We start from the raw sequence: 18453 nt of genomic DNA on the forward strand, positions 1-18453 counted from the left end.
GTGAGGAAGTTGGGAAGGTGACCCTTGCTGGGAGGGCAGCTGGTGATTTTAAAGGTGAATTCTAGCATTAGGAGTGTGGAAGGCTCCTGCCTTACTCATATAGTCACAGCAGCTGACCATTACTGAGTCTAGTCTCTCTCTCTCTCTCTCTCTCTCTCTCTCTCTCTCTCTCTCTCTCTCTCTCTCTCCCCCCACCCCTATGTTCGTGGGGAGGGGAGGGCTGATTGTGTCATTTTCTGGTTTCTAGATGTCAGCAGTTAAAGAAAAAAAAATCAAAAGGTTCCTTGGAGCCTCTGTTTGTAATAGGTCTGCAGAGCAATTTCTGTCTACTATTTGTAAATGGTGTGTGTGGCTTTCAGTGGCTTCTTATTGCTGGGGTTGGGAAAATATACAACTTCTTCTGCTTATTCAATAATTAGCGGGTAATAAACTCCACCAAAGCTTTTCTGTCATTTCTCAAGTACCAAATGTTTGACTTCTCAAATATCTGTTTCTCTCAGTCTTTGACTGCTATCCAACCATTTAACTGGTTAATACTAGCACCAAGATAAATACATAGAGACCTTTTAACCCAGAGACTTTGACTGACAGCTTGAACTAAACCACCGGGCTTCTACCAAAAAGAAAACACAAAGGCAAACCCTTAACAAAGTTAGACACAGACATGTTTTGAAGGTCAGGTAATTTATTTTTTTGAGGGAAAGAAAGAGCAAAGAATTAAATTTTATTAATTACATGTATATTTTCAGTCCCAGGAATAAATAGCCACCTAGAATTTCTGTACTGAAAGTTCGAACAGGATGACATGAAACTTTATAAATCACCAAAGAGGTCTAGACGGTGTGAGTTTTGCAAATTAAAGTTGTTTCTCTCTCCTTCCCGGGACTTTGTGGTTTGTCGCAAAAATGATTTCCACCACAATGATTTTGCACAGCGCCAGTATTTCTGATCAGACACAAACACCTGAAAAAATATATACATGACACTCTCAGTATGCATTTAGCCTGGACACCAAAACACTGTCAGGAACCCATGGTCTGTACCTTCTAGCAAAATAGCATTCTGGAGTTATCGTAGAGCTCTGAAGCCATAGTTCCTGCAAACAGATACACTCCCGCATGCGCCCTTGTGGATGTTTGCACACGTGTGTGGAGTTACAGTGTCTGAAAGAAAAGGTCCAGCAGGAAGGCAGAGGAGCAGAAAAACAAGAAGCAGAGACCTTCCCAGGGGCAGACAGCATCATCAGTTGAGCTCCTCTTGTCACTTCCTGAGCTCAATATTGAGTTGCTCCAGTGCTCTCGGGAGAGCACTATATTAATTTAATAGACACTTTTGCTGGAAATATTTCTCCCCCACTCATGCAGATTTTATGTGTCTGCCTCATCATTCCCTCTTTTCCAAAGTGCAGCATCAGACACGAGGTGGGAGCCCACGCTTGGCAGTATGAAAGTCAGCTAGCAACTGCTATGGCGAACTCTGGGTCCAGAACGGAGATGTGTGACCAGGAATAAGGAGGCTACGTTAAAATGGCGTTTCTGTCTTCATCTTCTAGCTTGTTCCCTGGCATTCCCTGAAAAATAAAAAAAGATTCTTACTTGCAGTAGTCCGATTAATAGTCCAATTAATGGGGAATTGTTTAGGGTGCTTAAGACCTCACTGGAGAATTCAGAGTGTGCTAGTGTCCTCAAATAGAGTTTCAAAATGAATTCCCCTCTCTAATGCCTTCTCCAACCCATTAAGTGAATACTAGGCCCTGAGTCATGGCTGAGGCTGATGACCGTTAGGCTTCCTGGTGTATGCAGATGTTGAGAGACCACTTGGTGGCTAGGGATTTTCAGCCTGGTCACTTACTTCTCTGACCATTATGCTCATAGGTTGTGATAACCCAAGTGTGCTCAGAGTACAGACAGGATGGAGAATCACCCAAATTAATTCTTAGCTCTGACCCTGCCGCCCACAAACATAAAGGGTGCATCTGAAGTCATTTTCCCATGGAATAGCAATGGAAAATGTCCTTATTTCTTCCGACTTCTTTCTTTGCCCTTGGTAGATGGCCACAGTTTCTTGCCTTGTAATGGCAGTCTCTATCCATTAGTGCTGGCTTCCTGCAGTATCTGTTTCCCTGCCTCTGTTACTCTACTCTTTCCATGCTCCCATTTATGCCATCCCATCATGCTCTCCTCTACTTCCCCCTCCTCCATGGTCAGAATTCACCTTCCGTGTGTCTATTTAGAAGACATTGACATAGGTCATTGACAAAGAGTTAATGGAGCAGAAGCAATAGTTTTAGATTTTTGTTCACAGGGTCGGGACTTCTCTGGCATTTTATTTTGCAGATTATTAAAAGTCTTTCACCTTAAGAGATACTTAGAGAGAAATAGTCTCAAATTGGTCACAATAAGCATGGAAAGAAAGCAAGATACCTTGTATATGATCATTGACTGTCTGGTGAGTGATAGATCAATTTAGCCAGTTGCGGGAAATATGAAAGGGCCTTCCATCCACTGAGTGAAGGGGGATGTCTTTATCAGACTGTCAACTTTCTACTTCAAGTTGCATGACTTTTCCTGGGATATACAGAGAAATGCCTGTTCGCTCCAGACAGGAAACCATCAGACCATCCATCCAGATATAGGCTAGGGAAACTAAGCGTTGATTGGCCTTCCTTGCAAGGGTCTGACTTGAGCAGCTTCGTCTCTGACAAGCCCCACCCCTGCCACAATCTGGTGATAGGCCACAACATTTACACTGCTGGAGTCTCTCTTCACCTCCCACGTATCCTAGGTACTCCCATGGCCACATGCATCTGGGGTACAGAAGGAAATTCTAGCTGGGATCTCAGGTGAAGGGCTGCTGACATCCCCCAACCCCCACTTCTATGAGGGAATGGGAGCAGTCACTGTGAAGGTCTCCTGGGGGGTAATCATAGGTGTCCCATCAAGCAAACCAAACATTGTGTTTCAGGTCATAGATTTGAAACTTCTCAAAACTGGTCCTTGATAATAAGCTTCCAGGGACTAGTACTAACCTGTTGTTTAAATATTCCTAGAAAACTTTGTATCTGAAGGTCCACAAGAGGAAAGGAGTTAACCATTATTGAGCTATTATGGCTTCAATGTTTAATGTATAATTACTTTGTTTAATTGTTTGCAAAATCTATATGGATAAGTATTAGGATTAACAGAAAGCTGGCATAATGAACGCCTGTATTTTGGTGACTTAGCACACAGATTATTATTATTTTTTCTAAACAGACAGTTCAGTTTGGCCTTGGACTATGGTTTCAAGGATGGGGTGGGTGAATGGGCTGGATCTCCATCTCATCCAGAGATTCAAGGACTCAGGGAGAGAGAAAATATGTCTTTTAGAACACCCAGTCAGAGGGGTGAAGAAAGAATGGAGAGAAATAGTATAGGAGGTTTGATTGTAGCTTAAAGGTTACACAGTATTGTGTTTGTGTACATTTTACTAATGAGGCTGAGGCTCATAAATACCCTCATCTTCAAAGATGTTGCTTTGTTAAATAACTCAGAAGACAAAATAAGACATTTGACGGTAAAGGCCTTTGTCATGGGAAGTACATGGTAGGACTTATTGTCATTGTGTAGTTAAGGAAGGTACTTGTTCTCTGTCTTTTGAGCAGCCGTGGATCTCTTTAGTAGCCTCTATCTCTGCAATAGGGAACTTCTTGGGTAACAGGGTGAGGACTATACTTATATCTGTCTTTTGATCAGGGACAGGTTTCCTCCTCCTCCTCCTCCTCCTCCTCCTCCTCCTCCTCCTCCTCCTCCTCCTCCTCCTCCTCCTCCTTCTTCGACATACAGAGTGCTCCAGGACATCCTACACCAGTGATCCTCAAACTTCCTAATGCTGTTTCACACAGTTCCTCATGTTGTGGTAACACCAAACCATCAAATTATTTTCATTGTTACTTCCTAATTATAATTTTGCTACTGCCATGAATCATAATGTAAATATTTCTAAAGATAGAGGTTTGCCAAATGGGTCACAATGCACAGGTTGATGACTGCTGTCCTGAAATTCCTGATGAAAATGCCATGGTGATTTTAATTGCCATTTATTGAGCACTGTCCCTTTTACAATGCGAGCAGATGTAGATTGTATTATCCCACAACAGCCACATAAAGAAACTGAGACCCGGAGTTATTCTGTAACATGCCTAACAAGAAGGAGGCTGGAGTAGCCTGCAAACTCATGTCTTCATACTTAGTTCTTTCAACACACTGTCATGCTTCTCACCCCACCTCCCTGGAGAACCAGCCCTGTGTTCATAATGGCAACTGGGTAGAGACCGGAGGAAGGTCAGAGCAACAGGCTGGAGATGTTGCTAGAGTTCATGTTATCATTTGTTAAGCACAGCCTCTTCTCTCTTCTATTTGGAAAGCTCGACTGGAAGAGTCTCAGTGGTATGGCAAACCTTTAACTTACAGAATATTTGTTGTGCCTCCGCCTCTATGACACATTCCAAGATATTCTTCAAGTCAGGATTGGGGGAGTTGAGTAGTATCTCTATAGACAAATGTTGGCTGGGAACCTTCCTAGAGTGGAACTCATTATGTTGGGAAGTGGAAAAGGGTACCATAGCATCTCATCCTCCTCAGGCTTCCAGATGGGTTAGGGAAATGGAAAAAAGATCCATAAAAGACAACAATGCAGATTGAGTTTGCCGGGAGCCCAAGGAGCTTTGCCAATAATAAGTGTTAGTGGATGGCCGGGAGATAGATAGGTTTTGAGTAGTTGCTGATATCCTGGCCCGAGTCCTGGGTGATTTCATATGTTATCACATCTATCCTAGAGGAATTCGGCAGTGGGAGTAATTGCTGAGGATTGGGATGGCCAACAAGTCAGAGAGGAGGTAAGGCTTGAACTGGGTTGAATTATGAGGTGATATTTCTCAACAGTAATGAAAGCTGGCTGGGCTGAAACCCGGAGCATAATTTCTCACTGGCTGGTTGCTCCAGATAGCAATAGCTTCAGTGCCCTTCAGAGTGGAAGTTTTGTCAGCCAGTGAAGATGTGTGAGGGTGCCTGGCAGGGGAGGAGCCTTCCATTTGCCTTCCATCCATCGCTCTAATTAAGCACACTATGCTTTTCTTCTTAGCTCTTCCAAGGCTCCAGAGGTTCAGAGACACTACGGTAGCAGCTTCCATGACAGTTTGCGGAGTGGAAATGATACAGGCACGGGAAGGAGCTCTTTGAAGTCTCTTTTCACGATGGGAATGAGGATGGAGGTAAGGAGTGGGGTTGGGCTGAAACATTGAAGAAAGCGTTTTGAGACAGACATTTCTTTTTTTAAAAAATCTTTCTTATTGTGTGTATGATGCATATATGTGATGTTTGTAGGATATGTATGATGTGTATGTGATATGTGTATTGTGATGTATACACATGCACGATGTATGTATGTGTGTGGTATGTATGTTTGCTCATGTGTATGCATGTGTACGCTTGCCACTAAGTATATGTGGAGGTCAAGGACACTCTTGAATGTTAGTCCTTGCCTTCTACTTCTTTGAATCAGGATGTCCCCTATTTATTGTTTGTCATTGTATACAGCAGGCTAGCTTCCCCTTAAGCTTCAGGGGATTGATTCTCCTGTCTCTCATCTCCTATCTCCACAAAGGAACACTGAGATTACATGTATGTGCTACCATGTTGTCTTTTCCATGGGTTCTGTGCGTTCACACTCAGGTCTTCATGCTTGCATGGGTGTCTGGGTTTCGTTTCCTTTTCGGTGACAAACTACAAAGACAAAAATGCAATTTACAGAAGAAAGGGTTTGTTTTAGCTCACAATTCCAGGTTCTAGCCCACCATAGCAGTGAAGTCAGGGCAGCAGGAACTTGAAGCAGCTGCTCACATCACACCCACAGCTAAGGGTGGATCATGTGCACCCTTATGTTCATGTTCAGCTCACTGTCTCCATTCCTTTGTAGGGCAGGACTCAGACTTAGGGGATGATGCCAGCAGTAATGGTCTGCTGCTTCCCACCTCAGGTGACACAATCAAGACGATCCCCCACAGGCATGCTCACAGGCCAAACTGATCTGGACTGTCCTTCATGGAGTCTTTCTTCCTGGTTGATTTTATATCAAGTTGTCCATTAAAGTTCATCATTGCACAGGACAAGTACTCTACTCTCTGAGCCATTCCTCCAGCCCTCTTCTTACTTGAGCCCTCTTCTGTAGAGGAACTCTTGTGCAATGTGTGGAGGTTCACCTGTTAATAAACAGCTGTTGACTTATGAGATTGGGCAGGAAATAGGGAGGTGGGAATTCTGATATAGAGAGAAGATTTCTGGGATAGAGTCAGAGACATGGGAAGATTCAACCCGGAACTCTGAGGGGAGGTAATAAACCATGTGACACTCATGGAATAGAGCAAATGGGTAATGGAATTATGAGCTAGTCAGTGACAGGCCCAAGCTTCTGGCCTAAGCATTTATTCATGGATAATTCAGTCTTAGGGCTGTTATCTGAACTTGGGCCTGGGAGGAAAGGCCCATGGTTAACCCTTCCCTGTATAATTACTATTGCTTCGTTTCTTCATCAGACTCGAGTTCCCTTACAGCAGAAGGCTCCTGGTCTAGTGTTTTTCCAGGAGTTAGAGAATAACAGAAAATGTAGATAAATTTAAATCACCCATGTGGATTATTGTATTTAGTCCTTAAAATGATGCAAGTACCTTTTCCTGTTGAAGAAGCTGAGGTCTGAAGAACCTGCTGCTGCTTGAAAGAAGGAAGGGTGAAGGGTTGGGGACATCGATCTTTTCATTTATTTCAAAGTTCTTTTGGGGCAGTTTTATTGAGATATAACTTATACACCTCAAAACTTTCCTATTTATAGTGGGTCAGTTGTTTGTAGCTGTGCAAGCATCAGAGGGATCAGAGGACATTTTCACTTGTCCCTTTGGTAACCACTCCCCTGTCCGCTCAACTTGTCCCTTCCTCTCATCCCTACAAAACTGTGAGTTTACTTTCTGCTTGTGGCAATTTGCTATTTCATGTGAATGGAATTATGAAATATGTAGTTGTCTTCTGTGAATGGGCTTTTTCACTCACCATGGTTTCAGGGTTCACGTGTGTTGTACTGTGTGTTCCTAGTCATGACTAACTATTCCATGGACGAATCACGTTTTGTTTACTCATTCATCCACCGATGGACATTTGTTTGTATTGTTACCACTCTTTGTATATATTATAAAGAAGGGTTTATGAACATATACATGTTTTTGTGTGGGCCTGTGCTTTCATTTCTCTGGGCTACATATGTTAGGGGACTTAGGGGATCTTCTAGTAGTTTTGTGTTCCAAAGTACCATTGGGCATTTCTACCAACATTGAAACATGTCTGTGTTAATCCCTTACAAGATAGTTTATATGTTGACTGCACACACACACACATACACACACACACACACACACACACACACACACACACACACGACAATTAAATATGCATACACACAGGCACACAAGCAGTGCACACATGCACACACACGTGCAACTACACAGGCACACAGGCGCACAGACACAGACATACACACATGTACAATTCATACAGTTTTCAAAAGCTCTAATAAAACCCATTAGAAAGTGGAGAGTCTTCTAATGAGAAATCTTAAACTTGAACCTCAGGTTCAGAAGTTCAGCCACTTACCAGCTTGAAGACACCAATGGCGCTAAGTGCTGCAGACCTAATAAAGGAGCTGCTGTGTGTGTGTGTGTGTGTGTGTGTGTGTGTGTGTGTGTGTGTATGTGCCACTTTATCACTTTATTCCCTGAGACATCAGGGGAATTTCTGCTTATTTCTAGCTCCAAGTGGCTGCTAGCAGGACACGTGCAGGTGTGGCAATCACCAAGGATTGTCTATTATTCTGAAAAGCCATTGACATTTGCAGAAAGACAGCACATAGGAGACACATATATCTATGCATATGTCATGCTGATCTCTTGAAAAGTTATGCATTCTGGGCATCAAGTTTGTTGCCACTTGATTGCAAGTGACATAAACCTCAAGGCCATTCTTTCAAAATGAAATAGAAAAAGGAAACATAGAGAGTAATTCTTTCTTTTCCTGCTTGCAACACATTGCTGAAAGAGGCCCAAAAGGTGATTCTGAAGGAGGTGCACTTGAATAAGTCTTGAGGCTTTCTGTCTGGGTGGAAGGCTTTTGCTAAGTGTTTATTCTAAGTGCCCTGGGAAGATATAAGAGCATAAGCCATGGTCTCTGCCCTCTGGGAGAGTCTATCCTGCGCTGTTAAAGAATAACTCGGTGCTAACCTGTGGGCACATAGGGGTCAAGAGAAGGCTGAAGTGGTGTGTGCTGGAGTGTGGCTAAGTAAGCTTACCCAGGAAGCGAGGCCGACATTAAAGTCAACTGTGGAACTGAGTTAAGCCAAAAGATTTCCTATTGTTATTTCAGGCAGGACCAGTGACATCAACAGGGTAAAAGTCTGTAGGTATTAGGGCACCTGGGGACAGATGGGCCATTGATAAAATACACGATCTATTGATCAGTGGATAAATCAAACAGCCCTCTAATACATGATGTAAGTCTCCTAACATATGTAGCCCAGAGAAATGAAAGCACAGGCCCACACAAAAGACATGTTGGAGAGCTGGATAGATACTGTCCTGGAGTAAGGGACAGAGACTTTGAGTACAATGAGCTATCTTTTAGTTTAGCTACTATTGAGCTCTGGAATTGACTGTGCAACTCCACAGCCTGGGGCTTCTGTGTCTTCATCCATATACTGTGAAGGTAGGGCTCAGCCTGGTTGCCAAAACTTTCTCTATTACGTGTCTCTCCAAGGGTTTAAAGTGCAGAGTCCTTGGTCTGTCTCTTGAAGGTCACATATTACATGGGTCTTATGATTCAGGATTTTTAACTAATGGTCCCAGGACAGCTGTGCACATGTCGACCCAACTTAAAAACCATATGCACCCTTAAACCATTATGAGATTATTTGTATGTGATTTTTTTAAAATGTAATTTAACCGTGCAGTTCTCAAGCATGAACTTTGTAGACAACAAGTTTATGTTGCTATGTCAAAAGGTTGAGCATACTTGGGGTGAGGTCTAAGAGTCCTGGCCTCTTGGTTTCCTGTTGGAATCACCTGGGAGAAACTTTCAAACTAAGGATTCGTAAGTTTCATCCCAGAGATGTAACTTCATTGTCTATTGGTTCGAATCTGAAATGTCTCCAAAATGCTTATTCCCAAACTTGGGGAACTATCTTGAAAAACATGGGTGCTTTGGGGAAGCAGGGACTGGCTGGAGAAATAGGCCATTGGGGGGGAGGCCTTTGTAGGTTTATAGTCCCTTGCTATGGCTGTCTCTTTTTAGATATCCTAGTCTGCCATCACACACACAACCTCTCCCTCATGCTTCCTCTGCCCTGGACAGCAACATGTCTTCTCCATCATGCTGGACTGCAACCTCCTGAGCCCGGGAACCTAAAAAAAGCTTCACTTTTTTAAGCTATTTCTTGCATGTATTTTGGTCACAGTAATGACAAAATAATTAACACAGGTGGGTATTAGGTATGGTAGCCTTTGGCATTCCAAAAGCTTTCCAGGTCATCCAGACAGAAAATTGTCCATTTCTGGGGAACATGGCACTGTGGGTTGATGAGAAGGTTCTAGAATATTGGCTTTAGAGACTCAAAGAATTCAAACAATCTCCACTGTTGCTTTCAAGGCTTCATGTCTGTGGAAAGCACACTGAGATCAGACAGAGGTGCATCTCCCATGCTGCACTTCACAATTTCTAAGCTGCAGGAGAGAAGATGTCCTTTAAGCACAGAAATCTTTTAAGGCATGTCACCTGTGTGCATTTCATTGCTCTGAAGCACGAGCCCCACTATTAAGGAAATGAAGCTTGCTGTCTGCTCAGAAAGGGTGACCGATGCCAGTTCCTCTGTGTGACAGGACCTAGCATCTATGCCCAGGACAGACTTAGGAGGTCAATGGGGAGAGGTCACAATAGCCTGGAGGTGGCAGGAAAGTGTGACATAGCTTTCACTTGTATAAGTATTATTAACTGAAGGATGGGCCCTACTGGTGGGCCAGAAAGGTACAAGTGAGGTGGCTGTTAGATGATATTTTAAATGCCATCCACTTTCAAGTATCCTTTCCTTCTGATAATTCTAGGTGTATCCCTATTGATCAGTGGATAAATCAAACAGCCCTCTAATGGCTGCTGATCTACCTTTTGACAAGGAGGGTTGGAATCTCACATGGGTACTGATTCTGTTGCTAAAATGTAGCCACGGGGTGTCCTGATTATTAAGTCTGTCTGGCTCCTAGTTTCCAGGGGTTTGATATGAGAGAGTGGAGTCCTTCTATTTCCAACAACTGGTCTCGCTTTTCACTCACCAGGCTGACTCAGAGTTTGCTTCTTCAGTGAATTTGGCTAGAACTCTGAGCTTGTTTAAAGAGAGAGGTTAATAATAGCACAGATGGGAAAGGGAGGCAGAAAGGAAATTACATTTTGAAGGGGTATATAAATAAATGACCTTCAGGAAACACTAGTGGGCCCTTTCAAAATCGAGCAGGATTTAGAAGCCCCACTCCAGGTTCTCACCTCTGTAAGCCCTCCCGTCTCTCACATATACACCCACTGGGCTCTCCACCAGATAATCCAGAGCTAAAATTTTAAGTTTGTCCATAATAGCACCACTAAAACACAGGTCTTCTTCAAGAGCTTGATCGTATCTTATTACGTACCAGCAGTGATGCCCCAACCTGTCTTCCACAGGTTGGGAGAGCTTCTGGGCAGCTCCCTAGGACAAACCCTGGCATCATTCCTTTGGGAGCATCAGCCTCAGAGTTTCCAAAAAGAAGTGCAGGCTAAGAACACTGTAAGAAAGGTAGGCCTTGCAGACTAAATCACCAGAATGTTTCAAGGGGAAACAAAGCAAAACAAAAACAAACTCAAAACCTACACCCTTAAAACCCAACCAAAACCCAACCAAACCAAACCAAAGCCAACCCAACCCAAACCAACCCAACCCAACCCAAACCAAACAAAAGCCAAACCCAACAAAGTCAAAAGAAGCCAAGCTGCTTAGTAGTTAGTTGGGTTTCCCTGTTTAGTTACTTATTTATTTTGGAGGGAAGGGGTATTTTTTGTCTTTTTCCTTCTTAAAAATGTTTATGAAGAAATCATGAGTCCTGCTCGAGGAGCATTCATTACTGTGGTATCAATGTGTCATAGGAGTAGCACTGAAAAATGCCCCTCATTTCCTCCATACCACTAAACCGGAAAGCAATCCTAATGTGAAAAATAAAAATATAGACATATAAGAGCAATAACTTAGTATTAGGAAATCTGACTTTCTTGGTCAGTTTGAGTATATATGTAAATGTGGTGTGTGTGTGTGTGTGTGTGTGTGTGTGTGTGTGTGTGTGTGTGTGTGAGCGCTTGTGCATGTGAAGGGCAGAGTTTAATGTAGATGGTTTCCTCTATTGGTACTCACCTTAGATTTTAAGGCAGGTCTCTCAAAGAATCGATAGCACATTATTTTGGCTAGACCAGCTTGCCAGCTTCCCCACCCCCACCCCCCAAGAATTGTTGGATTCTGCTTGATTTCTGTCTCAGCTAGAGCTGGGGTTACAACCCATGACTGTGCCTGACTGGCATGTGTCTTTGTGTCTGGGTGCTGGGGATCTGGATTCAGGTCCTCAGGCTTTGGAGAGAAGTTTTGATCTAGCATGGGAGCTTGATAAAAATGGAGATCCTTGGGCCGCTCCAGTGTTGCAGCGAGGTTGGCTTACAGGTAGCATCCGGGAACATGAATATAAGCAACTCTACCAGACTGGCCTGAGGACAGAGCCATCTAGAGTTCCCATGCTAAGGGGAGAAGGGGTGATATAGGCTTTTGCCAGGGCCAACCTTAGCATTCTGGCATAGACAACCTCCCCAGTTCTCCCCAGTCCTCTCAGTTGTCACTCAGATTTCCAGTGAATAAATGTCACGGGAAGTCATCAATGACTTGGACTACCCTTGGTCACCTAAGGGCACAGGTTGGAGTAGCTTATTAAAAATCTGCCTTAGGCTCTAGATTTTCCCACTCCGTGGAGTTGAACAGGTTGCTAACCTCCAGCGTCAGCTTCCTCACCATTAAAATGGCAGTGGACACAACAGGCTGGCTGGCCCTGTTGTTTCCCATAAAAATCTCTGGGCTGTGCTAAACCTTGAATCAGAATGAGCTGTCATCAGTATAATAGAGGAGATGCATTCACACAGAGCTTAAAGAAGGAAAATAGCAAGTGTCGGTGATGCCAACCAGGTGTTGGAACTGTGTGCACTGTCGCATGCGTGACTGACTGTCAAATGGTGAAGTTGCTGTGGAGAACTCTTTGAGGTTAAGTGCATCGCTAAGGAGAAACGTTTTTCTGTGATAACTTCCGTGATTCCCTGGTACCCTGCGTAGTGGTGACAGTGAGGTGTCCTGTGGAGGGGGGCTCAAATTCGGAGTCTCACTGAGAGAGAAGAGCAGTCCTTATTCCCACGCCGCAGAGGTAACTCATCGTTAAGTTTCTGGGCTCCTGGTAATGTTGTGGACCACAAAGGTGAACGTTCCATCCACTGGCATGAGTCCTGGGTAGTTCTCAATGCAGGTTCTGCTGGGCCGCCCCCAGGGTTCGGAGGTGTGAGGTGTTGCCTCCCGGAAACGGTTTCATGGAGATGATTGACACACAGGGACCATTGCTTCTAGGAGGCTAGTTCTCTATGCCAGAACTTAGCTTGGGGTTCCAATGGTTCATTTATTTATTTTTCTGACGCCTACTAAAGTTTGTGCGTAAATAATGCAGGCATGGAGTATATGAAACAAACCTTCTTTTCTCCTGTATGCAAGGCTCTGAAGGCTGACTTTCAGAGGCGATGGGCCTTGCTCTTGAGGGCGGTGTCTGACCCTCTGAGCCTGAATTGAGTCTTTTTGAGTACTTAACAATGTTTTGTTTCACTACTACCTGTTGACCAGAAAATATGGGTTAAACTTAAAGAGTAAAATAAGCGAGGTTTTCCTCTATAGAGGAAGAAAATCCAAGGCAGCCCAGAGACCTCTTGGCATCCTGCCAGAGGAGGGAGACCACTGCAGCCTAACTTTGCCTATCTGTCTCTTGCCCTGCATTTTTTCTTCTTCTTGAACGTTCTGCTTCTAGAAAAAGAGGAGGAGGAGGAGGAGGAGGAGGAAGAGGAGGAAGAGGAAGAAGAGGAGGAAGAGGAAGAAGAGGAGGAAGAGGAGGAAGAGGAGGAAGAGGAGGAAGAGGAGGAAAGGAAACAAATATAAATGCATAGCAAATAATTGTCTTTTTAAAAATAAAATGCCTGGGGCTGGAGAGCTTGGAGAGATGGCTCAGTGGGCAAGGTGTGCATGTGTGTGTGCACATGCATGTGTGTGTGTGTGTGTGTGTGCGTGCTGTTCTTACAGAGGACATAAATTCAGTTCTTAGCACCCACACTAAGTTCTTTACAACCTCCTGCTATTCTACCTCTAGAGGATCTGATCCCCTCAGCTGAACACATGTGCCCAGACCCTTACCTTTTGCCTCACGCACTTATATATAGATTTTAAAAAAATAAACCTTAAAATTAAAAATCTCTGATTTTTAAAATGATTTTTAAAATCACATTTGGGCTTTGAAAAGCTATCTTCAGCCTTAGACTTAAACTTCATAAATATCTCCCAACCAGTAGGAGGGCTACTAAACACCAAGAAGGGTGATATTCGCTTGAGGATACAAGTCAGGAAAATGCACAGACAAGTCAGGAGGCAACCACCACCTTCTAAAGCAGAGACTCTCCATCTCATCCCTGTGTTGCTTAGCCCTCTGGCCACCAGAGTATACTGTCTCTGCTTCGTGGGGCTCCAATCCTTCCTTTCAGCTCACTGCTTCCCCAACATGAATCCACTAGGAGGCCCCCACCCTGTGTTACCAAACAAGCCTAACCTCCAATTCAGGGAACTGATTCGGAGCTTTGGCCTCAGCCAATGATAACAATGTTCTAACATGCTCCAGCTTTGCCTCATAGGCTCCTGGCTTGCTCTCCCCACCTGCCTTTAATTTTTTCCCTTCCCACAAACCAATAGAGATATGCATCAAAGACTTATCAGATAAGTGTGCCCAACAGAACTGAAATGTTCAGTCCATTCAATTTAGCAAATTCTAAATAGCTACCTTCAACTGAGTTCAAAGAATATCATTGTTCCTAAGTTCCTTATTTAAAAAAAAAAGTTCCCTCCATTTAACTGAATCAAGACAGCTACTCCAAGAGAATGTAACAAAGTATTAAAAAAAAAAAAAAACCAAAGCAAAAACAAAAACGAAGAATGCAAGAAAATCGAAAGCTAACAGAACATTTTTAAGTGGTAATTTCAGTTTTCACAAAGGCTTATGGTTGGTCCATATGGTGATGTCATTGAAATATCCTGGGTTTAAACATAAGTACTTTAATGACTAGCTAGGGAAAGAAAAACTTTCTTTCCCAAGCAGGCAGCCATAGAGAGCCTTCTGCTGAATGACCTTGATTACAAGGCTTCTTTGTTAACAGATTCGAAGTTTGCCTCCGGGGCTGGTGATACACTTACAAGGTGAGGAGATTGTCCTAGGCCAACCCAGGTTGCTCACCTCCACAAAAGACTGAAAAGAAAACATAAAACAGCCCAGAACTTTATTATTTGTCTTGATGCATCTCTTTGCCTTGAGAAGTCTGACAAAAATCAACATTCGTGTGGAGATCCTGTCAGTCCAAGCTCTCCTCTAGCACAACTGGATTTTCCACTCCTCTGGAAAAGATTATTCACCCTTGTTGCTTGGAAACCTTTCTCATATGAGAAAATACCATTGTCTTTGGGTGTGTCCCTGCCTGCTTAAAGCAGAAGGTGGGCAGTCATGGGATTCACTGGACTTCAAGTGGGATATCTAGAGAAAAGGATCTACTCTGAGCATCTAAATGATGTAGTCTGGTGTTACAGTGTTCAAATTAGACAAGTGATCAGATCAGTCCTTCTCATGGATTGGTGTGGTTAGTGATGTTTGGGGCTCTACTTCACCAGAGAATGAAATGTGATATAGGACACAATAAAATAGAATATAAAGCATTATTGTATCGTATGAGTTAGAGGTGACCTACCCAGTCAGTAGATGCATTAGTTAGTTTTCTCATTGCGATGTGACAAAATACCAGAGAGAAGCAGCTCTAAGGAAGAAAGGTTTATCTTGGCTCACGCTTTCAAAGTTCTCCTCCGTTGTGGTTTTGGAAGGCGTGGTGGTGGTTGTAGCAGCTGAAGCTTGCGCTGGGAGTTCTCCATCACAGTCAGCCAGGAATCTGAGAATCAGTGGGAGACCCAGAGGCAGAGAGAACTGTCAAAACCCTACTGACCTAATTCAGTCTTACACCGGCTAAAGTCTCCAAAACTTCAAGAGCCAGAAACTGAGAGGTCAAAGCATGAACCTTGTGGTGGACATTTCAGATTCAAACTAACTACTGGGGCTGGAATCCAGAGCTGTCTCCACACCCACCAGTGCACTCTCTATCCTCTCCCAATACTTAAGCTGTTTCATGAGTAGGGGATTTGTAAATTTGTTGAGATTCATCCGAGGGCACCTTGACTTTGTGGACTCAATTTCTCTTCCTCCTGGTATAGTTCAGTGTCCTCTTCTAAACTGTTATTATAGTTAGAAGGGACAAAGAACGCAATGGAATGCCAACAGTAGTGGAAAGTGTTGGATTCAGAAGTGGTTGAAGGGCTGTGGGGGTAGCTCAGTGGTTAAGGCGCTATCTCTACAGCAGGAAGATAGACAACTGCTCTGTAGGTGCCGTTCAAGATGGAACCTACTTGAGAAAAGCCAGCATGGTAAGAGAGCTCGCAATCCCAGCTCTAAGAAACAGAGAGCAGGCCCTGCCTGAAGCTCTTTGGCTTGCTGACCTCACTCACTTGGCATGCTCACTTACAGTCCAGTGAAAGACTCTGCCACAAAATCAAGTGCTGGTCATTCCACAAAAAGATGCCCGAGGGACCTCCGGCCTCCAAATGCACATGTACACATATGCATGCATCTTTTTCCATGTGAAAACACACCCACACACACACCAAAAGAGTTGGATGGAAAAGCTAGAGGAGTCTGGAAAAATAGAAAAGTCAGATAGGACAGATTTAACTCTCTCCAAATTCGGGGAGAAAGAGTCTAGTCACTATTCCCTCCCTGACCCGGCCCACATCAGCACTGCTTGCCAAATGTTTCTTCCAGACTTTATCTCCATTTCTCTCCACTGTGGATGAATGGTTTAATTCCCGTTATACCCGAGAAAGTTCCAGAAAAGCACATTTCCAGAAAGTATACAGAGCAAGTTGGGTTAAACAGTATCTAGATTGGCCCCAGAATAGAAATTCTCATTGGCGGGTCTTATTTAATGATGTCACCCTAGGGAAGAGTACAGGACTTTAATCATTACACAGATAGGAGCTGAACCCTGCCTTGACAGATGTTTAGCCATGGACAAATTTCTAAATCACCCTTGGCTTCACTTCTCTCACCGGCAACGGGAGTAATCGTAGTGTATGCCTCTTGGGGTTAATAAGGTATAAATAAGATAACGGTGATAATGGAATTACCATAGTGCCATGGCATACAATCAGGGTTCCCCAGGAGATCAGCATCATCACCATCAAACTGTAGTATGTGTCAGGGCTGGATATGTAATGCTTACAAAGCTATAGGCTTTCCCAGAGTAACCCAGAATGGTCCCTGAATTGATCGAGAGCATAGTTGTAAGTATCGGGGGAAATTTTACTCACTTAAATGGCTTTATTTTGAAGGATTTTGAAGACAGAAGCAGAGTCTAGGACATGCCAGATTTGTACCCATGGGCCTGGCCTCAGGATGCCAGTTGATATTGGTGTCTAAAAGGGCTCCAGGTTCTGGTATTGCTTAACAATGAATTGAGCAGAGGCATGGTACAATAGAAGCAGAGACATTTCGTTAGGGGAGGATACACTTTCGAGACCAAAAGTGAGTCGATGGTAGTCCAATCAGGATTCAGGCTTTCATGTTTCATTGGTTGGGCATTTCCACGCATGCTCTGTTATATGCGGTTTTATCTAAGTCATGAGTCATATGTCTTATTAGCGTCTTAACTTTCTGTGGGTCTGCACCTAAGTATTATAACGAGCCACAGGCTACTACTGTGGAACCAAGCTATACCCGAACCAGTATCACTAGCCAGTTTTAGTCATCCTAGGGATGGGGTAAGATGGGATGTAATTCATAATATCAAAGACAGGGCAGTATATAGACCCGGAAAGGGAGTGATCGCAGCTGGTTCACACTGACATTCTGAATCTGTTGTGGGGGAAAACAAGGGCTGGGGTGGGGAAGGGTCTTCATGGAAACTGGACCCCTATCACCATGACAGAGACCATTCTAAGTACACATGCTTATGCCTAGAGATTTTTAAAGATGAGTCCCTTGTGATCCACCCTCTGCAGTGTGAGAAGCTTCACTGGACGCTTTTCTGAGTCCAGTATGTTGTTCACACAGAACGTTACTTCCTCAATGATGGTATCAGGGATTTATGGGACTCACCATCTCTCTCTGCTGGGATTTGGATCTTGGTAGGTTTCTCCATCTGCTTAAGTGCCACTGAGAATGGGACCTGTGGAGATGACTTTACCATGCCCCTTATCCATACAAAGGCTGGCTCCAGGAGAGGAGGGCACACTCAGATACTTTGGTGGATATGCACTGTAGCTTTGAAAATGGGTAGTCAGCAGGAAACAGACAGACTGGAGAGGAGAAGGAATTGAAGGAAGAAAAGACCGGAGTGATAAATAGCTTAGCCTTGATCCCAATTTTGTTCTGATCCAATGTGTGGATATGTCAAGATTGTGAATTCCAAGAAATGCTTAGGAGTTTACAAAAAGCCAGTAAAAGGCAGGCTTTTCAAAACAGTGAAAAGGAGACTCTAATGCAGACACACTATGTGTTTGGGTATGTAAGACCTAGTGGGAGAGATGATACACTAATGAGAGACCCTTGTGACTGTCTCTACTTTTCTGTCCTCTAGCATCTTTTTTTTTTTTTTTGTCACATACAGAGTCAGTTGAATCTGACCTTCATAGACATAATAAACTTACACTGTCCACCAAGCCAAGGAATAGATTTAGGGACAAAGGACTCTGCCAAGCCTGGAATGGGTAGAGGTCTTATGTCTCACTAAACTTTCGGTTTCTTTTCTTTTCCAAAAATGGAGTGTTTTAAAGACTTCATTTCTCTCAGCTCAGACTTAGACATGAAGCTGTTTCTGTACAGAGAATGAGGATGGTGCAAGCAGCCTGGGGCCCAGGTTCCCTTCCCTTTCTGCTAACCTGTCTCACAGCTTAATTTGCATACCTCTTGGACTTTATCTCTGACTTTCTAGAGGT

The 18453-nt window shown here is 43.6% G+C and overlaps 1 long non-coding RNA gene across 11 annotated transcripts in view; it reads left to right on the forward strand.

The window, feature by feature from the left end:
* Positions 1–4827: 4827 nt before the first annotated feature.
* LOC148003798 (uncharacterized) overlaps positions 4828–18453 on the forward strand; it is a 188844-nt gene continuing 175218 nt past the window's right edge. For 2 of the 11 annotated variants that reach the window (XR_015629184.1, XR_015629173.1), the window contains exon 1: positions 4955–5251. This is a non-coding gene — a long non-coding RNA (uncharacterized LOC148003798). Of the gene's footprint in view, positions 4877–4914; positions 5252–18453 lie in introns of those variants that run through there. The other 9 variants (XR_015629176.1, XR_015629185.1, XR_015629180.1 and 6 more) reach the window with 8 other exon arrangements.

The sequence above is a fragment of the Rattus norvegicus genome, chromosome 9 (assembly GCF_021556685.1).
Source record: "Rattus norvegicus strain SHRSP/BbbUtx chromosome 9, alternate assembly SHRSP_T2T, whole genome shotgun sequence".
Taxonomy (NCBI): Eukaryota; Metazoa; Chordata; class Mammalia; order Rodentia; family Muridae; genus Rattus; species Rattus norvegicus.